At 38.8% G+C, this 8,631-nt stretch overlaps 1 protein-coding gene across 1 annotated transcript in view; it reads left to right on the top strand.

Moving 5' to 3' along the window:
• The window catches only part of LOC107089074 (SH3 and multiple ankyrin repeat domains protein 3-like), a 76,937-nt gene that overhangs the window by 24,547 nt on the left and 43,759 nt on the right, over window positions 1-8,631 (top strand). The window contains 1 exon segment of the mRNA XM_015381614.1: window positions 874-1,231. The gene's annotated coding sequence lies outside the window, so the exon portion shown is untranslated.

Raw genomic sequence — 8,631 nt, 5'->3', positions numbered from 1 at the left:
ATTTATCTAAATCTTCTTGGATTTTATACGCATCCAAACATCCATCAGTCTATATACTAGTATGACAGGAACTGTTTACCTCAAACATCCCATCAAACACCTATTTATTCATCTGTCCATCAGTCAAATGTCCATCCATACATCAATAACTACATACACGTGAGCAAAGACTGAAATATGTTTATATCTGTATTTTTTAAAGGTGAAACCAAGCCCGTCTTGTGTATATCCATGGGCTATTTGTTTATTTCTGGCTGTGCTTATTTGTCTCTGAAATAATTCTCCATCCATTCTGATTTTCCTGAATCTCTGCCTTTTTAACATGTTAAAGATCCTTTTTGTCCGTTCTGGTTCTTTTCATGATTTTGTTGCTCATCTCTTCTCAGTTTTCTAGACAAACTGTTCCTTTCTTTAGATCTTTCTTCATTCTTTTGTGTCTTTAATTCTTAAACTCTTTGGTCTTTTTCTGTTCCTCCTCTGTCGCTACATGGACATGTTTTCTGTATTTATGGAGAGCTTTTCTATAAGCTATAGATCTTTTATACTTTCTGAGTAAATTGAGTAAACTTGCACCACTGATATCTTTGGTAAAGTCCTTTTGTTAGTTTTTTATCAGTTACGCATGCTTGCAGAAACGAGGTGCACGCTTTATTTGTCGGTGTTTCTGTTCTCCATGTTTCACATTTTGTGGTTTCTGAACTCTGAATGCACAACATCATCTAATCTAGCTCAAACTCAAAGCAAACCTTCATATTTTAACATTTTTATCAATCTTCTTCCCCTCCTCCCTTCCTCTGTATCCTTGCTTTCCTCTCCTTCACTTCCCACCCACATCCTCCCGCTCTTCCTCCCCCTTTTCCTCCCTTTCTACAGGATGGGCAGGGCAACCCTCTGAAAATAATCTGAAATCCTGAAACCTGTTTCCTCTCCATTATTGCACAGAAGAAAACACTTGAAGATCACTGAAGACCTACTCTTCTAGAGGAACAACAACATCCACAGACGTCCACTGAGTTTTAAACGAGTAGAATGATCAGTTTTTAACCACGCCATCGGACATTCTCCAAGGCCCCCACTTTAATAGGCAATAGAAGCTGGACAACTAGATCATCAGACTGGACCAGAACCAATCCAGACGCTTGCCAGAGTTTGAGAACCGCAACAAGCCAGAAGAGATCAGTGGAAATTAGTAAAGGCTTGTGGAAAAGTTTGATGGGCCTGCTGACAATAGGTGAGTGGATCCTACTGGAGAAGCACAGGATCTCATGTTTATTCTCCGGATGGTTCCTCGTTTCTAGTCCTGGAGATGCAGTGTTCTAACCTTTTTAGTTGTGTATCTGCCTGAACACACCTGAGTCCGATAGTCAGGTCATAAGCAGGACGATGGAAAACTTGGCTGCATGATGATGGGATATTTTAGCCATTTTTAAACAAACTGATTCTCTGTGTTTTATTTGTCCTATTTGAGCCATAGGGAGGATTAGTGTTATTCTGAATTTCATGTTCATATCACACTAAGCTACCTGCCTCTAGAACCGTCCTGTCAAGGTCGTCTTTTGTTGGTCAAACATCGCAGCATTCACCGTTTGATCAGATGCAAAAGTCAGGCTGCTTAGCATTAGTCAGAGTGGTCTAAAAAATGCTTCTAATGAGGGCCTGCAATTATACAGCACAGCTGTAGCATTACCTGACATGCTCCTTTAATTTTGAAACATTGCTTCATCTCATGATACACTATGCAGAAACTCTGTTTGCACCAATGAAGATTAAACTCTTGATCAGGGCTGAGTGCCTTTCCAGAGACCTACAGTCTAAAGTATTTATGCAACAAATCAGCAAATAACTGTTTAATAAGAGAAAATAACCCATTGGCTGAGAATGTGGAATTGAATTTCTAACTCCATATCATTTAGTGTAGAAACAAATCAAATAGAATAAAGAATCTCAGCCTGATGCTGCAAAATCAATTAATTATATCTCAACATACACACTCTATAAAATAAGAGCTCAAAAAATATATATAAAATAGTTATAGGGGGAGTTGCGGCCTAGTGGTTCGGGTGTAGAGCTTGGAATCCTGAGGTTCTGAGTTCGAGCCCCACTCCCACAGACTGCCATTCTAGGTCCCTGAGCAAGACCCTTAACCCCACTCTGCTCCTCGGGCGCCACACAATGGCAGCCCACTGCTCCCCAAGGGGATGGGTTAAATGCAGAGTTCATTTTGTTATTCTGTACTTGTGACAGTGGAATGACAATAAAAAGCTCTAAAGAAAAAAGAAAAAAAGATTTAAATTGAAATAGTTTGTATTAGAGATGCACGATATTGGGATTTTGGCCGATATCCGATATGCCGATATTTTAAAACTCATGTAGCCGATAACCGATATCGATACCGATGTTNCCGATATTTTAAAACTCATGTAGCCGATAACCGATATCGATACCGATGTTAAAGCTGGACAAAAATAAGTAGTCATTGAAAATAGCAGTTTTGTTATCCATTTCTGACACTTTGAAAAATAATATACTCAAATATATTTTCATATGCTGATATCAAATAGATTTTTAAAAATGCAGTATCGATCTATTTTACTTTTTAAATCTCGTGAAATTTCATTGTTCTGTTACAAACTCTCGTGATATTTTGCAAATTCTTGTGAGATTTTGTTAGTAAAATAGATAGATACTGCGTCAATATATCAACATATAAAAATATGGCAAAATTTCGTGAATTTTCGGGGGATTTCGTAGCATAACGATGACATATAGCAATATTTTATTATTAAAAGAGATTGATATGGTGTTTTTAAATGGCAATATATCAGCATAGGAAGATATTGTGATATTTTAATGTATCAATATTTTGTCCCTCGTCTTTAGAAGTTTTTAAGTCTGTAAAAAAGAAGTTTTTGAGGAAGAAGAAGTAGTATTTTATTTTATTTTTTTTTAGACTTTAGAAACTCAGAAGTTGATCAAATATCAGGTTAAATATCGGTGGGGTGGCCGATGTCCGATATTCAGTTTTAAGGCCGATACAGGCCGATACGGATAGGGGGCCGATTATATCGTGCATCCCTAGTTTGTATACGTGAAACAATTAGATTTTCCACAAAAGATGAAAACCCATTTTAGAGACACCAACATGCCAGCAGCATCATGTTTAGAAATATTCAAAAAGATACTGAATTTCAAAAACTTTAATGTTTGGTTTCTTTGTTTTGTGTCCTTGTAAATATAAAAAGCATAAACAGTGGTCTCATCTCTTGCTGTAGTAGTTCAGGCGTAGAGTATTATAGACCTTGAAGCGTCTGACTGTAAAAACCTTTTCAATAGAGTTGAAGCTCAAACTGAGCGAGAGCAGCGTGGCTGTTTGAACATTTCAGCTAGAAACAGCACTGAAGTGTAGCTATCAAGGTAAAACAGAGTCTATAGCCACAGATCACTCAGACGCTCCGGCATACGGCCCATCCTTTCAACTTCACCACATTAAACAGTTTGAAGCGTTTAGGCGGTAAATCTACAGCCGTAAATCCACACCTACTGATGCCTCTCATAGAGATGAGCAAAACCCCCTCAGTGAATTCATGTTTTATAAACTGAAACATGTTTAGATTCCTATTGAACATTCTAAAAATCCATGTTTTATTTGGTTAAGTTTGGTTATTAAAATCCCGGCATAAATATTCCCTTTTCAATCACCAGCCCTTTTCTGCCGGCTGGACCTCACTCTGCTTTCTCTGTCAGCGTTTCACAGCGTTTGAATCAGAGGACTTTGAGCTGTCCTCTTTGGAAAATCGCTGCAGATCAGTGGTGTCTAATGTCAGTCCTCGAGGGTGTTCTTCATGTTTTTGATGTTCACCTGCTTCAGCGCTCCCTAATCAAATGATTGGTGCATTAGCGGGCCTCCGCGGAACATAATGAGATGCTGAGGAGATAATTCACCTGTTTGAAAGAGCTCTGTTGCAGCAGATCTGCATCTAAAACAGCCCTGCTCTTGGTTGTCCGGTATGTTGGATCTACTCTTTTATTCTTTACCTTTTAATTTTTGGTCATATGTTTGGGATCATGTTGATAATTCTATTGGGGGACAATTTTTAGCTTACTGAAAACTGACATTTCCCCCCTAAACAGCTGTTTTCCTGCATACCTTCCTATGAGCAATCAAGGAAGCTTCCTTATCCTCTTCCTCATCGTGGTCCCGGTTCGGTTTCACTCTTCTAGTATTAAACTTAATATAGATGAAGACACCTCTGCCTAATGAGAGCGGACATGTTCTCTCGTTTCCCATTTTTAGAGAGGAGAAAAACATCCTGCAGCATACTGTGTTTATATGTTACAGAAACAGGAGATCTGGGAGCACAAATTAAATGTTTATCAAAATATTATTAAAAAATTAAAGGTCTCCAGGTGTATTTATCCTGGACCAATCATCAGATTTTCCCAAAGCACTGAGGTGATTTTATGTTAGATTGCCTAAAAATATGACCTGACAGGTTGACTCCAAAGAGTAGAAATCAAATGTAATGTACAGTTTTAGATAATTTTACTGGAAAAGCTGTCAAGGTAAGAACTTATAATTGTTTCATCCAATTGTCAACATGCTTCTGTTTTACTGATTAAGATGTAGCTCTAAAAACCAGGAGCTATCAGATCTGTAGCTGTTTGGATGATGCCCTGTCACTCTCCTGCATCATCACCTTAAAATAGAGCAATGATAATCCCTGACTCATTTCCAGAGCCAAGTTCTTTTGGGTTTATGTCAGGTCTGCACTGGGCCACCAGAACCAGCAAGGAACCACCTAATGGATTCCTATCAAACTAAATTATCTTTAATCGTCTGGTTAAAGAAAACCTGCCTGGAGACTGCAGGTGACAGTTTCTAACTAGATAATTTAGTGGCAAGTTCATCAAACTATTTCTTATTACTAATGGTATACATTTTTTATTTGACTTTTCATATAGCTAAACAAATATTTACTTACTCATACTCGCATTGCGCCATTCTTCCTTCTTCTCTGCCTTCGCCATGTTCCTCTTCATGTCCTTCTTCCCTTCTATCACTTCTATCTCGTCTATCCATGTTGTGCGTCATTTGCCTCGTCCCTGTTTGGCTAAGATCATTTTCAAGTCCAGACCAGATAAGGTCCGGCTGACATGCCCGAAGTACAGAATCTTTCTTTTGATGTTCTGGTCTAGCAGAGTCTGTCTTTGTTTTCCTGTTTTTTGTCGCCTCTCCATTTTGTGTCATCTCTCTCTCCCGGTTTTTGGGGCTTGGGCCGTTGGCCCCAAGCTTTGAAAGCGTTGTTTTTTTTTTTGTTCGGTTTGTTCGGGGTAAACCCTTCGGGGTGTTGGCGAGTCTAGAGAGCACTCTGTTTTTTTGAGTTTTTTCTGCGCGTATTTTTAGATGTTTTAAAACATAGATGTTTTTTACCAGCTCTTCTCACTCTACATGTTTTGTCTGATATTTTCTTTTGTGTGTTTTGGTATAATCTCATATAATTTGTTTCCCAGGAAATGAACATGTAACGGGAAGTGAGGAAAAAAAACACATGAATAATCTAAAAATATTACAACTTGTAATATTTACAGAAAAGGATCACTGAAAAATTAAAATAATACAATGAAATGGATAAAAAAAATATAATTTGAGCAAAAAGGACCAAAGAAACTGAATAGCAATTGGATCATTTCTATTTCTTCCTCCTTGATGTTCTGATAGGAGGTCCTTGTAAAATTCACGAGAACGTAGAGCTGCTGTAAATAGATTATCGGTTAGCCTTCTTAACCACAGCAAGCTGTCGTTTTACCTACAGGCATTGCAGGACTGCCCGGCCGGGTTCGGCTTTTATTAAGTGGCTGTATCAGCTGTCACCTTCTGGCTTTCCGGTAATTTTGTGGTTCTGCCAGCAGATGGCGCCACACCTGTTTATGTCTGCTCATTGCACCCAGTGCTGGAATTCTATTTGGGCTGAAAAAGGATCTAAATGCTATGGGGATGGATGCTTAGTGTATATAACTATTTTATAATATGAATTAAATGTTTTTGGTCCTTTTTAATAGAATGTTGAGGTAAATGCTCTGCTGAAAGTGAAGCCATGATTCTGGAGGTGGTGGTCTGGAAGCTAGGTTCCTGGTAGGAGAGTTAACCTCACTGGTGGAGTACAGCTACAACCAGCTCTATGTAGCAGATTAGGAAAGACGAGGAGAATCTTTAAACGTTGGCTGGAATAAAGTCGTCCACGCAAACTTTCTGAGGTTTGGTCCAAGGAAGAAGTTTAACAGCGATTGTACTCTAACCCAAAGATGTGGAACTTTGGGTAGTTGTGATCTACCTCTTAAAATAGTGTTTAGACCAATCTTTTTGGACCTTTTCATGCCATGTCCTTGTAAAAGAAGAACATGTGGAACATCAGCTACAGAGTTTGGTTTGGTTGAGGGATTTCTTGGTTTCCTTCGTGGTTTCCTTCATTTTAAACCGGATAGGAGATAGACTTGTATAAGTTTTAGTCACCATCAGGTGGGTTACCAGCCATTTTTGGTTGAATTAATGAGACGATAATGTCAGTAAAATGTGTTGTTTTTTGGGGGGTCCAGAAGCAGAGCTATAGATACACTTTGGGCCTTATTTGGCCCACAGTAACGAGTAGTATGACCCAAGTAGGAGCCGATTGGCTAAAAGGGACTATGGTGATTAGTCACATCCAGATTAACTCAGTAATGTATATTTATTTGGACCAGGATGGATGGTTAATAAAAGCTCTTCTTAGCATCATAATCTGATTTTACTGGTTAGGTGTTAGAATTGTGGTTTAAAGCCAGACAGATCCTCGATGGCATTCAGACACAATGGAAAGTATTTCTGTTGCTCACGGAAGGGTTAATCTCCACAACATAAAATCTAACATTTGGTTATTTGGATGTGAGGCCGATCCCTTTTTTTAAGTTTTCATTCTGATTGCTTGATGTGTGAAACTGCCAGACTGTGATGATTGTCAGCAGGAAACACAGACGCTCTTCACACCGCAGAGGAACATTCTGTCTCTCTGAATTATACAAGAGCAATGTGGAGAGACGCATCTCCTCCCTACATTTATTACTCAACACAAATCATTGCACTTCTTTAAGAGCGTTTGAAGGGTTCACATTCTATACGGTAACATAGTCGACCCTCTGTCATGTTTATGATCCTGGGAAAGTGGTTCCTTTATTTTCAACGTCATCTTTTTGATACTTGTGCAAAGAAACGTTTTGGGAAAAAAGTCTATGTCAAGTTTTCAAAATGTATTTATTTAGTTGGGGTCAGGAAATTATATATTATTTCCAAAAGATTTTACGCTTTGGCTGCAATTCTTCCCTCTTCACTTTTTTTGCTTTCATCAGTGCATTCATGTCAGTTTGTGCCTGAGGTCAGATCTCAGGTCAAAATGACTCTGGGAGGGAGACTCTGCCTGCCAACTCCTCCCGGGACATCCTCAGGTCAGAGAGGATAAAAATTCACCAGGAAAATCAGCCAACCTCCTGACACTGATGGCTCGATGTTCCCCTTCAGGATTTTATCCTAGGGAGGGATTGTTGAAGGTCCGGTCAAGCTGTCCCGGTCCAGAGCTCTGGATCTGGATAATATTTTCTGGTCTGCCCAAAAAGTTGTGCATTTTGGGGCCTTTGTTTTCATTGTTGGATCATGACCTCTGACCTTAGCTTAGATTTTGTTCCGTGTTCTTCTGTGACATCCTGGCTGAGACACTGGTTTTAATTGAGTAGTTTTGGTTGGTCTGCCTCTTGTGAAGGTTCACCACTGTTCTAAGTTTTCTCCATGTGTGTATGCTTGTTCTTTCTGTGGTTCTTGAGAGTCGTACAGCTTTACAAATCTTTGTAAAACCCGTCTCCAGACTGATGTCATTGACTTTGTGTTGCTTTTTTAGGTCTTTAGCTTGCAGTTTTTTTCTGATACATTAATGTTTTCTACATCCATTCAGAGTTTGACAGCTTCTCTTTCATTTATTATTGTCTATTAAAGCCCTGGTGTATTATATTTAGGGCTTAAACAATCAATTGAATATTAAAAGAAACATAAACTAACCTGGTAATCAAGTTGTTTCCTATAGAGTAATGGTACACAGACTCAAAAAATGCTCTTAGTCTAAAGAATAAGTTACTTACAGCAGTGATTAGGATAAACTCTACAAACTATTTTCTGAACAGAAAAAAGTTCTTACATTAAAGTTTTACCCCTTTCAGCAACCAAAATCAAAGATGGTGAAACATCATGGCGTCTTTCATTGGGTGCACCGCCACCTATGTATCTATAAAGAACTCATTCTAAACTGTATATGCTTTAATAGTTGACTTATTAGCGACTTTTAGAGACACACTGTCCCTTTGAAGTCGTAGGGAAATGGCCGTTCCAATCGTCGTATTTCCAAACTCTCCCAAGTGGTGCACGACTTTACACAAGTGAATAAAGTGAATGTGATCGGTCGTTTATCAAGGGGGCAGTGGGAAGGTTTGCAAGCAAGTTTGATTATGGCCGGTTTCTCTGAAGCATCTTGCTAACCAGTTAGCAACTTAGGTTTTAGTAGATTTCCAATGGGAAATTCCATTGGGACCAAGTAGCAGTAAATTGGCGACTTA

Source organism: Cyprinodon variegatus, unplaced genomic scaffold, assembly GCF_000732505.1.
Source record: "Cyprinodon variegatus isolate N-32 unplaced genomic scaffold, C_variegatus-1.0 Scaffold237, whole genome shotgun sequence".
Taxonomy (NCBI): domain Eukaryota; kingdom Metazoa; phylum Chordata; class Actinopteri; order Cyprinodontiformes; family Cyprinodontidae; genus Cyprinodon; species Cyprinodon variegatus.
The sequence above is the reverse complement of the archived record's forward strand: the minus strand, read 5'-3'. Positions and strand labels throughout refer to the sequence as shown.